At 38.2% G+C, this 17,770-nt stretch overlaps 1 long non-coding RNA gene across 3 annotated transcripts in view; it reads right to left on the bottom strand.

Annotated features, from left to right (window-relative positions):
- The window catches only part of LOC138744100 (uncharacterized), a 201,932-nt gene extending 187,089 nt beyond the window's left edge, over nucleotides 1–14,843 (bottom strand). For all 3 annotated transcript variants that reach the window (XR_011345284.1, XR_011345282.1, XR_011345283.1), the window contains exon 1: nucleotides 14,769–14,843. This is a non-coding gene — a long non-coding RNA (uncharacterized lncRNA). The remainder of the gene's footprint in view (nucleotides 1–14,768) is intronic.
- Nucleotides 14,844–17,770: the final 2,927 nt, after the last annotated feature.

Raw genomic sequence — 17,770 nt, 5'->3', positions numbered from 1 at the left:
TTCTCCTCCAAAAAACGGCAAGGAATCGGTCTCATCCAAAAGGTAGCTTCCTTCACTGCTTGAATCGTCAAGTGAAAATAAGGCTCAAAGAGAAAGGGGCAGTGTTGAAATTATGTTTAAATCTTGAAGTCATAAAGAAATTATTAGGAAGAACCAAATAGAGCAAAAGAATACAAGATGTGGTCTTTAGATGGAGCATGAGCAGGGGAAAATTACTTTCAATGTTCACAGCCATGATCAAAGATATTAGGAAGGATAAGGATAAAAATAAGGTTCTTTTGATAGAAAATCTAATTACAATTGGAAGAGTTCAGTGGAGCATGTGAAATATTTGTCAAATTACATTGACAGTACTAAAAGTACCCTTGAACTTTAAAGGGAAAAGAAAACAGGGCAGATGCCATCCATTCTATTTAAGGACTAAGGTAATATAGACAACATCTGTAATGTGGAGTTAAATTGGAGCTCTACTATCTTTTATCCATGAAAGCACAACTAATTTACCCCAATCTGATTGGTTTGTATTGGCAATTATTTTTATCCCAATATAATCATTATACATCATAATTCTGGTCTGAATACAAAAACACTCAATTAATCAAGTTTCTAAAAGGTGTGCCAATTGAGCAAATGCACCAGTAAATCCTAATCTGATAATTGTGTTCCATTGTCAAATGCTGTCATAATAATGCATAATGCATACACAGCACTTGGCAAAATTTAAAAATGAATCTGCAGGATTCTAAAAACAATGTTTCTTTATTTGAATTTACTGTTACAATACATTCATCAACCTGTAATTCCATTTAAAATAAAGCCTTTGGTTTTTCCAAATACATTATTACATTACCAACATCTCCTGTGCTTGGTTATATCTCAATCGTTCACGAGATCCTAATGATACATCAGTCATTATAAACAAATAAATTGCCTCATATTTTGAATATTATTTTCAGGAAATTCACACATTCCTGTGTCAAGCCTCCAGTGGCCATCCAAGTAAAATAATTGCCTGTCAAAAGTTTAACTGCTTGTTACTAGATGCTCAGTGTGAGAAGGAGCAAGCAAGAGAAAATTGTTACTGAATAATTTTGCAAAGATTCCAGATGTAAATGAATTGTCCAGACACAATGTCACAGAGCTTCTCAAGATCTGCATAAATTAGAGAAAGAATAAAATGTTATGTCTGTTAAGAAGTAGTTCAGAAGTGATTTTGCTTCAAGATTCGTAGTCAGTGGTCTGCTGACACATTATTGTCAAATGTAGTGGAAAAAATATTAGCCAATCAAACCTGTCACTTTTGATGACAAAATTTCTTCTTTGTCCATCATTTCTTTCAGCAGGTCTGACTTTTATAAAAGTACCAGTGGGTATTCTATACAAAAGAACGATGGAAACAGTGATTAATTCAAGACCAGGTGCAGGCCAAGGTCAGGAGTGTAATGTTGCAGAATATAGTGAGTGTTCAGGATGAATCTGATATTTGAAGCATCATTTTTGATGCATTTTCCATTTCGGCCATCAAGGGAAAGGTGATGTTATGTGACAAGTGAATGATTGCTAGCTTTAGAGTGTTGTGATTGGCCTTTATATGAATTAGTTGACATGAGTGTACAATTACATTTATTGTCTTTCCACAGGATTGGCATCTCTCCAAAGCTTTTCTGATCATTTAGGATTTTCATTAAAGTTCACTGTTCTCATGTTGCTCAAAAGGATGTTATTATGACTACTCCATTTTGGAGAATTAAGCTTGTCCTTCAGGTAAACCACTTTCTGAAAAAGTGACAGTCACATGTCAGGATTTAGCATGTTGCTGATTTCATAAAATCCTTCCTTATCATTTTTGTTTTACAAAAATGTACTAATTTTAGTTTGTTTCAATTACGCCACAATGTTTTCCCACCAGAGTTCCTGCCATTGGTATTTCCTTCAATTAGGAGTTCAGATGTCAACCTGCAGCCAGTCGTCGGGAATTTGTCTTCGGCATCACCTACTTGGCGACGGCATACGTGTCCAAGAGATGGTTTGATCCCAGTATTTTTTTTCGCCTTTCTGAGATTGATTTATTCTCTTTTAAAAGCTCTTCAATGCTGAATGCCAAAATAATGTGTGGAGAACTTAAACTAGCTTTTGCTTTCTCTACCCAATCACTATGCTATCTATTTCCAGCTGGCAATAATTTGCTTGCACATTTTTGCCATGATTTAAATTGCCATATTGCTTCACATACTTCCCTGCACCAATGCAGGATATTTTGTCGACTCGAGCATGCAGACAATCCCTCGGTGATGTTGGGGGTTCTGCTCCTGAGAATTGTCTGCAAGTCAATTTCTCCTGAAGTCAAGAGACACCCGCTTTCTATAGTAACCCATGTCATACTGTAGCACAATATAATTTTTCGTCATGGCTCTAAAATTACCAATAAGTAATAGAGTCATTAGAGCAAATACCATGAAACATTCTATTGCGATTATTGCAAAATCAAACAATGCATTAAAAATTTTGGGAAAAGCCTGATTTCCAGAAGTTATTTGGGAATCCCTTGCATTTATACCTGCACCTACGAGATTTCTGCAGATCCTAAATCACCCTGGAACATGTCAGACACAAATCAACATTGTAACTGGAGGACACCAATTCTTTTACACAAAATTCTTGTCTGTGAAAATCGGTGATAACAGCAATTGTAGTTAAGTGATGAACAATGAACAACAAAAATGCATGAAAACCGTGCTTTAGTTTACTATCAGACATGCAAAGCCTGATTTTTATTTTCCTTCCCTGGGTTCTCAGGTTTGACAAAATTGAGTCGATTGCTTGCCCACATCAGGAGGTGATTAATCCTCACTACGTATGTGGGCCAGACTGGGGAGAGATGATAGGTTCTCTTTCTGAAAGAGCATTAGTGAATCATTTGGGCTTTTAAAGGACCAGAAAACAGCTTCATATTCTATTTTACTGGGACTGGCCTTTATTTCCAGATTCTAAACAGAAAGTGGTTTGAAATAGGATGTTCCCTCTGGAGCCAGGTCAGAACCTAACTCTGGAGTTTCAGAGAAACTTCAGCTTTGCTGGAAAATGGAAACCAATCAATCTAAATTGTAATGTACAACTGGCAGCTGTTAAAGCCTAACTAGTTGGTGAAAAAAATGTAATTAGGGATCAAGATAATGTTTGGAATTCTATAAACTCGGGATAAAATTAGGCAATTTCCAGATGTCCCTGTTGCAGATTATTTAATCGTTCAGTAACTGAATCTAAGTAAAACCAACAGAAAATGTTACAGTACCTCCGTAATAACAGGGTTTTGTGATGCAAAGAGATTTCTAAAATCTCCTGCTTTCAGTGATGCAAATCTGGCATGACATCATTCATTTTCATGCACTGACCATTAAAAGTGGATGATTTTTTTTTAAACTGGTCAAAATGTATTGTCTTGGTCTCATTCGGAATTAGTACATTTGTAACAAAAAAACTTTTAAGCGATCAGGGTACTGCGGTTCTTCATTTCATTTTGGATTAAGCATATAGGCTGGACCATATCCAAATATTTTAAAGGTGATTTTAATTTTCAGACCCCCCTGGATCCAAGCTGGTTAATTTTTTTTAAACCAGAATTTCCTGTGCCCAAAAATCCATAAAAGCAAACGTAGTTGAGCAATCCTACAAAACGATGTTCAAATTTATTCTCGGACATTCACCAATGTTAATACATGTTCATGCCTCATCTCACAGCTCATGTCTTCAAAACCATGGGTTATTCTGCATCAACATATAAAAAACATGTTCTGATCATTAAGCTGCAGATGGCAGTTATATTTGTATCCTACAGATTCCTTGATGTCCTATTATTTTTCCAAGGAAATTGATGACATTGTTTTATTGTTACCTGTGATGAAAGTGTTTTGATAAAATTGTAAGGTTGAAGGATTCAGTATTGAATGCAGATTTTGAAGCTATTATATTTGTCCAAAGGGAAGTTGAGGGTTGATTGGGAAGAAAGTGGAGAATGTATTGAGATCAGATCACTATCCTGTTGAATGGAAGAGAAGGCAGAAGCCTCCTTATCGCCTTTCACTTCTCATACCTTGCTATGTTCTTATGTTCTGTCCTAATCAGTGACTTAAAATATTTAAATGCATTGATCTCTCGGTTTCTGCACATGTTGATCGGATAGATAAGATGGCCTATGATATGCTGGGTTTGAGTTCAGGAGTCATGAAGTGACGTTGCAGCTCTGATGAGACCACACTTAAAATACTGTGTTCAGTTCTGGTGACTTCATGACAGCAATGATGTGGAAGCAATGGAGAGAGAGCCAAGGAGATTGACCAGGATGTTGCCTGGATTAGAAAATATTTTTTCTAGGCATACAGCACAGCAACAGGTCCTTCCATTTCACAAGCCCAAGACACCTAATTACACCCAATTGACCTTCAACCTGAGAACTTTTTGAAGGGTCGGAGGAAACCCAAGCTCCTGGAGGAAACCCATGCAGACATGGGGAGAAAGTACAAACTCCTTGCCAGAGTACAAACCCAGGTCACTGGCACTATAATACCATTACAATAACTACTGCACTAAATTTGCCACTCTGACATACAGCATGGTAAAAAGCTCTTCCAGCCCACGAACCCATTCTGCCCAATTGATCTACAACCCCCATACATTTTAAAGAGTGGGAAGAAACTCGAACACCCAGAAGAAAACCAGACCAACACAGGGAGAATGCGTAAACTGCTTACAGAGAGCGCCGGAATAGAATTCGGGTCACTGGTCTGTAATAGCGTTGCGCTAGCCGCTATGCCAAAATATGTCTTATGAGGAAAGGTTAGCACAGCTGAGGCTTTTCTCTTTGGAGCAAAGACAGTGAGAGGTGACTTAATAGAGGACGACAAAATTATGAGAGGCATGGAGAAGGTAGGCAGCCAACAGCTTTGTTCCCAGGGCAGGAGTAGCGATCACCAGCAGACATCTGTTCAAAGGATGAAGTTAAGGGGAGACATCAGGGTAGGTTTTTGTTTTTTTTTTTTTAAACAGAGTTTCGAGTGCCTAGAATGCGTTGCCAGGGATGGTGGTGGAGGCTGGAACATTAGTGGCATTTAATAAACTCTTCGACAGGCTCACGGATGAAAGAAAAATAGAGGGTTATGAGGTAGGAAAGGTTTATTTCTTTTGTGGCATAAAATCATGAGCTGAAGGCCCTGTACTGTGCTGTAATGTTCTCTTCTATATTAGCTTAACAAAAAAAAGTACTTCAGATAAAATCATGCAGTAATGTATTAAATGCGCAAATTAAACAAAAATCAAATAACCTGACATCTTATTGTTAGAATATTATCCCATGATTGAAGGCAAATGTCAAATTATAAAAAGGCCAAACAACCTAGAATTTTAAAGTTATTGATCTTTTTTCATAAATAACCATAATATTTTTTTTAAAAACTGTCCCGATGATCATTTTATTTTCTATTGGGTAATTTAGAAGGGAATTTAATTTAAAGGAGTCCTTTATTGGTTGTTGTTCAGTCTTCTGCCTGCATCTGTTACCTTGAGAGTACTTTTGCACAAGCTGTATTAATTGCGATTTCTGTAAAACTAGGTGCTTGGAATTCAGCACAAAGTATTGGACTTTATTTCAAAATGGATCTGTTCTAATGGCAGTAGTTAGCTTTGGATCATTTGACAATCTGGCATTTCAAAGGGGGACCCTGGTCGAAAAATATTGCTCAAAAATGTATTATTTTCTTTGAAAAAGATGTGCAGCAATGCATTGCCTCATTATGAAACTTGACAGCAGGATTTATAAAAGTAGAAGGCATGATCCTGATTTACAGATCAGATAATGCTCTCTCTTCCCGCAAAAATGCACTGGGCTGAGGATTTGAAACAAAGCCACAGAAGTATTCATAAAATCAGCATATTAAACCTTAAATTGGATTTTTCAAAACAAGTTGTTGATTTCTCCAAATAAAACGGTAGAGAACAAATTGCTGCTCCTTTACTAGTCAACAATAAGGCTCGAAAAGTAATCAAATGTATTCAATTGCATTCAAAGTATAACTTGTTTCAAATATTGATGTTTTAAATTAGAGTGAATGCAACCAAACAATTCATTAAAAATGAATTTATTTCTGTTTTCTGATGTTACTGTCAAATTAATAATTTCAGCTAACTATGAGTGACTGGTCTGTGCTCAGCATGTATTCATTACAAAATCAATAAATAAATTTGAAATAAGCTCCTACAGATTTAACACCGAACCCTTTGGTAGCTCTCTTTGGTACATTGGGAAGGAATGATTCCTCTATCTCTGGTTCAGAGTTGTATTATCACTTTTGGCGAGGTGAGCGATTTTCTTTAAATGGAAGGATGCTGCCCCATTTACTCGTGATCGGTGGTTACCTGACATCATGTCCTATTTGAATATGGAAAAGATTTGTTATTCAATTCATAATTCAGATACAAGATTCCAGATGTTGTGGGGGTCATTTATGACTCACTATCTTACTTTATAATTTTACTTCAATAATTAAATTGTCTGACTGGTACCTTTTGCACATTCTCGATAGTAATTTTTTTCCTACCTTCATTTTTCTTCTAATACTAATCAAATTGTAGTGGGCCCCACAGTCGCAGCCCGGGATGGGCCGAATCGCCATGGAATACTTACCAAGGAAGATGGCAGGTGCTGTCGTCCTGGGGCAGAGGACGCATCGTGACGTCACTTCCAGTTCAGGTGCCCGGACTGGAAGTGACTTAAGAGGGCAGGATGCAAGATTAAAGGCGTTCCACTGGTATCTCTGAATAGTGGGCATTTATTGAGTAGCACCTGCCAAGGAAGACGCTACTATATATAGCATCTGGCAACATTGTTTGGTAAGGGGGTTGAGTTTTCTCCTTTACTATTTAAAGTTAAAGGATAATTCTGTTTTCTTGTTCAAATATAATTAAAAGCAACTTTTGTTGAAGTAACCCTGTGTTGTGGTGCATATCTATTGTTGGTGGTTTTTGGGGTTCTCTGGACTCTAACATTTAGAATATGGATATGATTCACATGTATACAGAATGCCTTATTTAGTTTAACTGTCCATATCATCATATTGAATTGTACCTTTTTTGTTTGTATAAACTTGAACAAGTCAAAGGAGATCATTGTGGACCAAGGACGATGACCCTCCATTTCACATTATTAGCTCGGTAGTGGAGAGCACCATGTTCCTCTGAGTCCATTTACAAAGTGAACTATCCTGGAGACATCTCTCGACTTGTCAAGAAATCAGAATAATGGCCTGTACTTCCTTAGATGGCTGAGGCGGGCAAGGCGACTGTCCACCATTCTGTCAGCTTTCTACAGGAGCTCTATCAAGAGTGTCCTGGCTGACCATGTCATAATGGGGGTACAGATCCTGCAGAGCATTGGATTAGAAGTCAATCCACAGGATGCTAAAAGCAGCAGAGATCACTGGGGCTTCCCTCACCTTTCCATCAATGAGATTTACTGGGATCATTGTTTAAAGAGGACTTTCAAGACATGGAGGACCCCTACCACCCTGTTCACAGCATCTTGCAGCTGCTCCATTCAGGGAAAAAGATACAGGAGTATCAGAGCCAGAAACCACCAGGCTGAGAAACAGCTTCTTCCCATCAGCACTAAAACTGTTGAATGACCTGCTAAAATAACTCTCCTTTTAATTCTACCATTAATAACATTTTAATACATGTACATACAGTAGGTGTTGTGTATGTGTATTGTATTGCTTTATGTTTGTATACATGTTTTGCACTGTTCAACACCACGTACCAGAGAATGAGGTTTCATCGTTGTATTTGTACAATAGGATGACCAATGAACTTTTGCTTGTTTTTAACCATTTCATGCCTAACACAATTTCCACATTAGTCAGACATGGGTGACCATGTCAAAGTAACACACCTTTTGGAGCATTCAGAGGATGCCAGACAAAATTGACCCAGCAGCGATCATATTCTGGCCCTCAAGGGTCAGCAACACAGCCCCTGATTGTAATCAGTCCAAGATACAACTTAACTGATCCCACCACTGCGTAGCACAGATCACTCAAGCCATACGCCCAACCTATCAGAACATGTATATTCCCCACTTATGGACCTCAAATCATTTTTTTTCTTTGCTCTCCTCATGCAATGCTTTATTTTCCTTGGAGTTGGATTATTAGATCTATATACTGAATCAAGAGTTCTTCACAGAACTGAAAGTAAATCAAGAACAATCAATTCCCTCTGAAATGTGGGGAACCGCTCATCCGGCGGAGGATCTTAAATCTTAAAGTGAACAATGACTTTGACATACTTCAGAAGCAGCAGCTGAATCCCATGATTAAAGTGAAAGTTTAATTTTCCTATCAGTTTTCCCAATTGACAATCTCTTGCTTCCTTTCCTTAGTTTTAAGTATTTTGTTGATAATGCCTGACATCAGACATTGTGCGAATGATTCATTGTATTTACAAAACTGTGTTAATGACATATTAACAAAACACAACCCACCATTTGCCACGATTTATTAAAGCCAATATATTTTATAGAAAGATAGGTAGGAGTCAATAAATAAAGCTGTTCAATTGAAGATATTCAGATTATGGAGTAAACTGCAAGGGTAAAGAATGAGTATTTTATGAGGAACCTGCGCAATTGTGGAACACCTCATTGCACAAGCCATTCAAATATCAATTTAACATCTTTCTCTGAACCCAGCAGACTTGACTGGATATGATCATTTGCATAAACCACTTAACAGCATGAGATTTTAGCTCTCAAAATAGATTGCTATGTGTTTATTTGCTTAACATGTTGGATCTTTAAATCAGACTTCTACGAAATGCCTTATGACATTGTAATCCAACATGTGCATATCATGTAAGACAGAATTTGCTGCCAGCTTCAGTTGTAGGTTTTTTTTAAACACAAAGGACCATTCTTTTAATCATTGGTATTTAGTCATTTATGATTTTCTGTTTTGATCTGTTCATAGATACAAACTATGCTTAGGCAGTCATCTGGGAGGGAGATGGCATTTGTTTCACTTGCTGGGCCCAGATGGCCTATCTAGCCATGTCTTAAAAACTGTGCGGACCAACCATCTCGAGTTTTTGCAGGCATTGTCAACCTTTCACTGCTATGGTCTGAGGTTCCCACCTACTTTAAAAAGACATCCATTATACTGACGCCCAAAATGAGGAAGGTGCCCCACCTCAACAACCACTGGCTAGTGGAACTTGCATCCACCATGATAAACAGCTTTGAAAGATTGGTTATGGAGCAAATCAACCTTTGCCTCAGGAAAGAGCTGGTCCTATTTCAACTTGCCCACCACCTCAACCAGTCAGCAAAAAAACTCTTTCAATGGCCTCTCACTAAATTATGTTTCTATAAGAGTTCGACTCTCACAATGCCTAACTAATATACCTGCATCAGCCTATTGTTCATTAGCTACAGCTTTACATTTAATGCCATCCTAATCAAAATTAGCAATGAAAATTAAGGATCTGAGACTCTGTTCCTTCCCTTGTGACTGGATCTTCAGATTCCTCATCAGAAGTCTCCTATCGGTCCCAAATGACGACTCGCTTTCCCTTGCTGATTAATAACACAGGATCTTCAAGACTGCATGCTTGGACCCCTGCTTGATTAACTCTAGATTATTGATTGCATAGCCAAATTTATACCCAATAAAATTTATAAATTTGCTGCTGACACCACCCTTGTTGCCCAACAAACACGCAAGAATGAGTCACAATTAAGGATGGAGATTGAGAATCTAGCAGAAGAATAATCTTACTCATAATGTCACTAAGACAAGGAGTTTATTATGGAATTTAGGAAGGCGAGGCTGTGAGATCATGCACCAGTCTTCATTGGTGGGAAGGCAGTGGAGAGGGCCAGTAGCTTCAAGTTACTGGGCATCCAGGATTGGAGGACCTTTTCTGGAACTAGCACATCAAGACAACTGTGTAGAAGACTCACCTTCATCCCTTCTTTTCAAGGAGTCTGACAAAATTCAGCATTTTGTTGAATCCTCCATTGAAATTCCACAGTGTACTATGGAAAGTACACTGATTGGTTATGTCATTGCCTGCTTTGGAACTCGAGTGCCCACAAATGCAGAAGATCTCAATAACTAGAATACCTGCCATGTTCATTGTGGGCAGTGATCTTCTATCCATTGAAGACAGCTATATGAGGCTCTGCCTTAAGAAAGCAGCCAAGGATCCCCATTATCTTGGTTAAGATCTCTTCTCACTGCTTTCTTCAGGAAGAAGGTACAGAATCTTAAAGTCTAGATTTAATAGCAGTTTTTCCCCCAACAGCTATCAGGTTCTTGAACCTTCCCACACCACTCTAACCAGAACACTACTCTGGCATTAAAGATCTGTTTACATTATTGTAACATCACATATTTTGCACTAGCTGCAACTGTGAATATTTGTATTGATACTGATTAGATTAATAAAATTATGATAAAAATTATCTTTAAAAGTCATCAATTTTGCTGGTTTAGGTACACGTCACAAACAGACATCTCAGTAACATTTCACAAAAGACATCTCATTTGATATAGAAGAGCTATGCCAAGGTGGAGCCTTCATGTCTACCAGTGTCTTTAAAGTTACTTTGAAGAATGCCTTGAAGACTTCACAAGTATGTGTTAATTGGACTGATGTTGTGGAATCGAAATGGACTTTTGTCTTTAAAGGAACAGATGTCCAGGCTCAAAAATTGATTAATCTTTTGCCGGTACCAACGATCCAAGTCTGGTTGAAGTTTTCTGTTCTAAGAGGAGTCATGTGGCTTTGCAAACAGAAAAAAAACATGCTCTTTAGAGAGGGAGAGAGATTTTTTTTCCAGACCTGCTACAAGACCCTATTTGAAGACAGGTTTTAAGTTCTGAATTCAGCTGGTAATCAATTACAAGAGGCTGTGGCTGGTTAATGTGTTTCTCCTGAAATAGGGGAAAGAGAGGAACTCTGTGGTAACCTGAAAGAAGGGGTTTTTTTGGGAAAACCCATGAGGGGGCAAGTTTCTTTGGCAAGACACTGAAGTAGCTGATTAAAGGAGATCAGTTTGTGTGAGTGTCCAACAAACAACGAATATCTCTCTCTGAAACCAACAAAGACCTTCCTTTGCAGTAACAATTTTAGTTAAAACACCAGAGCCTGGTGAAGATCATAAATGTTGCATTCTGTGCACAGTTTAGAAATTGCCTGATCCAAGTGAACTTGGAGAAGTGAAAAGTGAATGATTGGACAGTGAAACAAAGAACTTTTCTGAACACAAACATTACAGACACATGTGCTCAGAATTAGAAGTTAGTAGTAATAAGTTAAATAATGATCTTATAATTATGTATGAAGAAAATTAAAAACATTTTTGTTTATGTAACCATTGTCTTGGTGAATTTATGTTGCTGCTAGTTTTCAGAATCCTTTGGGCTTGTAATATTATATCCCTTTATGTTATCTTTTTCCACTCAGTAATTTAAATTATAATTGTTGCTTATTTCTGTAATTTACATACCTGTGTAGCCTTAGCAGGCAAACAATTCAGTGCATTTGTGAATTTTACTGATGCGTATGACAATAAACTATCAAAAAAATCAATCGATCAATACTTGCAATGCTATTATAGTGTAAGATCATCAACGATTTCACCAATAAGTAGATTATATACAAGTTATGACAAAGGCTTGTTGGATTCAGAATCTTGTAACTGAGCCCCATCTTAAAAGTAAACTAAATTTAAAAAGGTGTGAAATTGCATTTAAGATAACATTCCCATGAACAATATACAACTAACATGCCCACACCTCCATGAAGGCAGAACTTTCACCACCATTACTGCTGAGCTACATGTTGGGAGGTGAACCCGTGTTAGAACAAGTGGAGTTAATCATACAAATAGGTTTATATGGATAACATTCCATCTGATAACTTCAGAAACATCGAGGTTGGCAACTTAGACTGTGCAAAAAGCACTGTTATAATGCTAGGGATATTCAGTGACAAACCTCCATAACCATCTCCGTTCACCCCCTTCCCCCTCCACCAGAGCCAAAACTAGAGTGGTAAAGATTTTGTGGAAATGCTAATGCAGTAAAATCCCCATTATCTGGCACCTACAGGGATCACAGTGGCCAGAAATGTGAATTTTCCAGTTGACTGAGTTCGACTCTCACAATGCCTAACTAATATATCTGCATTAAGAAACCCCCGTGTAAAAGACAAAAGACAGTGCAAAATGTAAAGTGCTTTGGAAAAAAAAAGGCATTATACTCTTTAATTACGTTACATTCACTTAATCAATTAATTCCTGTAACAGTTTCTTCTTGGGTCCAGATGTAATAGAAACATTCCTCTACATAATAGCACAGCTGATAAACAATTGTTTTACAGCACAAGTGGACTTGAGATCAGAAGTGATCTGGGGTGCTATCTGTGTGGTGTTTTCATGTTCTCACTGTGACTGCATGGTTTCATCCAGGTGCTCTAGTTTCCTCCCAAATTCCAAAGACATTTTAGGTTAATTGGCCACTGTAAAACCTCCTTTGGCATGTAGGGACAATAGGAGGCACCCAAGAGATTTGAAAAGTTGGAACCTGCAGCAGCTCATTGTCTGCTGGAGGATTCATTAATGGGATTTGTGTGGATGGGTGCTTGATAACCAGTATGGAATTATGGGGTTGAAGGGCCTTATTCCATGAGAGATGGTTCAGTGTTTGCATTATATAACTTAATTGCTCCTCTGATTGCAACTATGTTTTATGGACACTTCCGTAAAGGCTGTGTATAAAGACCCTACCCTACCCCCTTTAATAGAAATACACACACATCTTGCAAAGGATGCTTTTAATCTTTTTTAACCCATGGGCAGTACACATGTTCACAGTTGATGAAAATCGTTAAAAATCATACCCTTTAAAAGTTCATCATTAATTAAACTATCAGAAGTATAGATTTAGAGGCTGCGACAATAAGGGAAAAATGTGCAAATTTGGATGCAGACAAAATGTCAACCCAGGTCATTGTTGAAATTGTAGATGATGCAAAAAGGCTGGTCCGTCACAGACTGGTTATACTGGAAACCTCATTGGTCCCTCAATTCAAGCGTCAAAAGAATGGGAATGCTTCATTGTGAAAAAATTATTGATATGGACGATGAAAGTGAAGACATTAGCTGCAAAAGTGCAGACATCAATTGCAGATTTATATGTATGCAAAAATGTAGTTGATGTCCCATTTATTTAGCTCAGAGAAGTTATCAAATTATTTCAGGCCTGCGCACCAAAAGGCAGACAGGTCTAAACATGGAATCTGCAACTAGATGTCAGGAGGGATAATTAGCAGTATATGGCTGATCCAAAAGATGTGTTATGTATCTTTGCTGAATAGTATGTGGACAGATGGAAGAACATATCCAGTTCAATGTACAAGATTTAACATTTGTTTCTGATACCTTTAGCATAGAGTTTCATAGGCACTTTGTGCTGTGACATTTATAAACCTATAGAGTTCTCTTTAAACTTATTGAAAGTTTAGGAGCCCAGTCAGCTCTGCAGCCACACAAGTCCACAGTGAATGCACCATCATCAGGCAATGAAGGCTATACAGTGGGATTCTACCCACTCAAGCCACCATGGTATTTTCCATTGGATAATGCATGCCTTTCCTTTTAAAAAAGGAAATTCAGCTTTTAAAATTAATCAATTATATCAGTGTATTGATTGTGTTGTGCACCAGAAGTCTGCAAGTAATTTTAAGTATCCGTCATGCTAATTCCTCAATATTCCTACAATTAGATCTGGGATGAAATAGGTGACATTTGCATTAATAAGACATGAACGATCAGGTAAATTAAAAGCATTTGATAAAGACTCTCACAAGAGACTCTGAGCAAAAGTTGCACATGGAATTGATTGACCTGATTAGCTGGAGTTGTGAGTTGGCCAGGAGTCAAGAGGTGGAGAAAAAGGATAATACTTGATGACAATTTTTTCCCCCAAAGGTTTTCTTCTTGAAAAAAAAAATGGGGATTATGAAAGAAAACTTCAAGCTAAACACAAAGATAACTTCAGATTTGCTGTATCACATAGGAAGAGGAAATATTACCTCTTATTGAACATATAATGATGACACATTGCATTAGTTCAACAAACCTAAAAAAGTTTTGCCACTAACAGTTTCAAAACAACATGCGATAGGAAGATTTTAAGAGGATTTTCATGATCAATGGCCCAAGACCCATAAAATACATCCAAAAGTGTTCAGTAAACAAAATCTTCATTGTTCAGTGTAATGGGCAAAAACTCTCATTGGTAGATAAAGCCAGTAATGTCCTGATCAGAAAGTAAATAAATAATTGTTTTTAATAAGTGACTTAGATGATGGGATAGAAAGCCACACATGCAAGTTTACTGATAACAAAAAGATAAGTCACCCTGTGAACAACATAGACAAGTGCATTGTATTAAAAGACATTAATAAATTAAGCAAACAGGAAAAACTGTAACAAATGGTTTTCAAAGTAGGCCAAGGTCATTATAGGCCTTGGTTTTGTTTTGTAGAATTAAATTACTTTTACAGGAGGTTTTTTCTCTCCACAGTTCAAAAGACAATTCCCACTTTTAAATGTGGCTGTTTTAAATTTAACAAACTTAAAACAATTAAAGTGCAAAAAACTTGGGAATACCATTAAGTATTAAGGGCATGATGGCCCTGTGGTGACCACTTACCAACAAGTGCACTAGCTCCCAAAATGGCAGATGTGTTGGAGAAAATGTGGGAAATTAACCTGCAACCAACACAGGTATTTATCTGGACTGATGACATCATTGATTATGTCACTTCCTGTCCATGTGACAGCAGCAGTGAGGTATATAAGCCCAGCATGCAAGCCTGGAGGAATCATTTTTGCAACTGGGTTTCCCAGTGTCCATTGATTTGGTAATGTATACACTGATGGTTATAGTAATTTATTGTAGAATACTTTGCTGTATAGGTGATTTTGATGGTCTAAATGCTGTTTAAACTTCAATGTAGAAAATTTTTCTTCAATGCATGCTATGGTTCTGATACTGTTGTGGTTTTGGACTTCACAACCATATGTATGGTTTGATTGAGCAGAAGCCCAATTCCAGCTGAGGCAAATAATATCTGATTCCATGTGGTGGTACTATGTAGTAAGTACCCTTGATTAAGAGAAGGCCTGCTGAGTTTCTGACTTTCTAGAGGAGGGTAAGTACATTGTGTTTATCCATACCTTTGGCCTCATAATGTGGATTAGCAGCTTGTTTATTTGGCTAGCTTGAAATACAGGACTCCTGTACTCAAGAATAAAATGTTGACCCTAGCAGAAGGGCATAGGCCCTGCCTCCTGTTTGGAGCAGGCTTTCTTGGAGCAATTGCCAGAAGATATCTACATGGTGGTGAGGATTCAGTGACCCAGGGAGAGTTGTGGCCTGAGCTGATATTCTATTGAGGGGGTGTAAAATTAAGTGAGAAAACATGACACCTGTAGGACTATCACCAAATCCCACTCACAGCAGCAGGACTGTAACTTCACCATTAAACTGGCAGCAGGATTGATCAAATCTATTGCCAGACTGCCAGTTGGCTGGGAGATGATGGGATGAAAATGGCATCCATTGATGTTTCTACCATTAATGATGGGGTGCAGAAGCTTGCTGCTGCTGACCTCCCTTCAGGGAAATGCTGAGGCCAGCCATTGCTAATGGCAGTGGTGAATGGCCACTGAGACAGCCTTATCTATGTCTGGGATAGACATTCTGGCTGGAATTTCTTGGTGGATACAGGGGCTGAAATCAGTATACTTCTCTCTTTGGCATGTGACACATAACAGAAAACCCAGGCCATCATTGAAAAGCATAGGATCCTGTTTCAATTGGTGAAAATGTTCATGTTGACTTTAACATTGGCTACAGTCACACAACTGCAACTAGGAGTTGATTTTCCTCAGTCCACACAGTCTGCTGGTTGATCTAGAGGGATGAAGGCTCTTTCCAGACCTTTGCCCTCAGTGAGGCAAAGCTGCCAGCCCCACATTTAAACTCTCTTACTCTTTCAGAGAATGAATTTGCCAGGTTGTTGGTGGAATTCCCTGCTATAATTGCACTTCAATTCACCTTGGCGATGATGAAACACAGGGTGCAGCCACAATCCAACTTAAGAGCCACTGCTGCATACCTAAGCTCACAGACTTCCTCTAGATAAACTTTGTCTGGCTTTGAGCTATTGGACTGTTGTACAATGCCTATGTCCACTATCCTTTCAAACTCCTCTTTGGCACAGTTAATGGTAGTGCAGGATATGTCCACACAGTCCAATCAATTTCAAAAGGGCTCTGGGCCAACATGGTGGCCACTTCTTTCCTCCCACTCATGGTCAAGGTCAATGTTCCTCTTATTGCCATTTAATAATACATTAAAAAGAAACATGCATGATATACAACTTTTGCCTGTCATAAGGCAGACAAAGAGATACCATTAGTATTGCTCAGTGCCCCTTTCAGTGGGAGAGAAAGGGACTCCCTTCAGAGTGTCCATGAATTTGCCTCCAGCCCTCCCACAGCTTCTTCAGCTGCACAGGTCCTTGTTTGATTTATCGGCAACCTGAGCTCCAGATCCAAACCTCCGACATGATCAGGAAGCCTTCAGCACCTAAGCCCTTCCTGGAGTCCTTCTTGCCCTCAATCCTCTCTTGAATCCTGGCTCCAATACTATTTCCCAGTGTCCAACCCAGATGCTTCTCAGCCTACTGAATTCTTCCAGCTGATTGCTTGATGATCCAGATTCCAGCATCTGTAGCCTTCTGTAAACCTCAAAAAATCTAGATGCTTGTAGTAGATTTTAATGATGTTAGAAATTCATTTTGTTTAACTTTTTAAGGTCTGGCATATCTCTGTTGTAAAAAATCTAGTCAAAGCACATTACTTTACATTGTGCTCTAGCCAGTTCACTATCAGTTATGGGAACAACTTTCAAAGTATGTTTGAAGAATCTATTTGAATATATCTAGAGAAACACAGCTTGATAAAGGACAGTGTAGTATGCTGAGCATTTGTTTAAAAAAAAAATGACTGTCATTATGGTCAAGGATAATGTTCTGGATGTTCCATACTTAGATTTCCAGAAAGTTTTTGACAAGGCTCCACACCACAGATTAATGGAGAGATACAAAGTATAAGGAAGAGGGCAAAGTATGGAACAGAAAATTGGCTTAAAGCAACAAAATAGAAGGCAGCCAAAAAATGTTGAAAATAGAAAACAATTTATCATTGATTTTTTTCAAGAATTAAATATTTGGGACATCAGAAGTGCCCGCATTTAAAACCCTTCCCTCACTGCCCTTGAAGGTGAAGATGAGCTATCTTCTAAACCACTGAAGACCCTCCACTGAAGCTGCCCATCCATAAGCAATGGCAAAATACTTCCAAGTCGGCGTGCCATAGTAATAAGAGAGGAACATTTATGTCAGTAGTGTTCTCGTGTGTCTGAAGCCATTATTCTTCTTGGTTAGAGCAATCAATTTGGGAGGCATTGTCAGAGCAGATTTGGCAAATAATGCAATGACTTTTGAGGGTGGTTCACCTTTGGTAAAAAGGATGAATGTTTATGGCTGCAAAACCAGTTACTTGTCCTGGATGAAATTGTTAGAGCTATTCAGATCCGATCATATGAAGTCTTCCATTACACTCTCAAGAAACACTGCATTGATG

Source organism: Narcine bancroftii, chromosome 10 (assembly GCF_036971445.1).
Source record: "Narcine bancroftii isolate sNarBan1 chromosome 10, sNarBan1.hap1, whole genome shotgun sequence".
Classification (NCBI taxonomy): domain Eukaryota; kingdom Metazoa; phylum Chordata; class Chondrichthyes; order Torpediniformes; family Narcinidae; genus Narcine; species Narcine bancroftii.
This window is presented reverse-complemented; position numbering and strand designations above follow the sequence as displayed.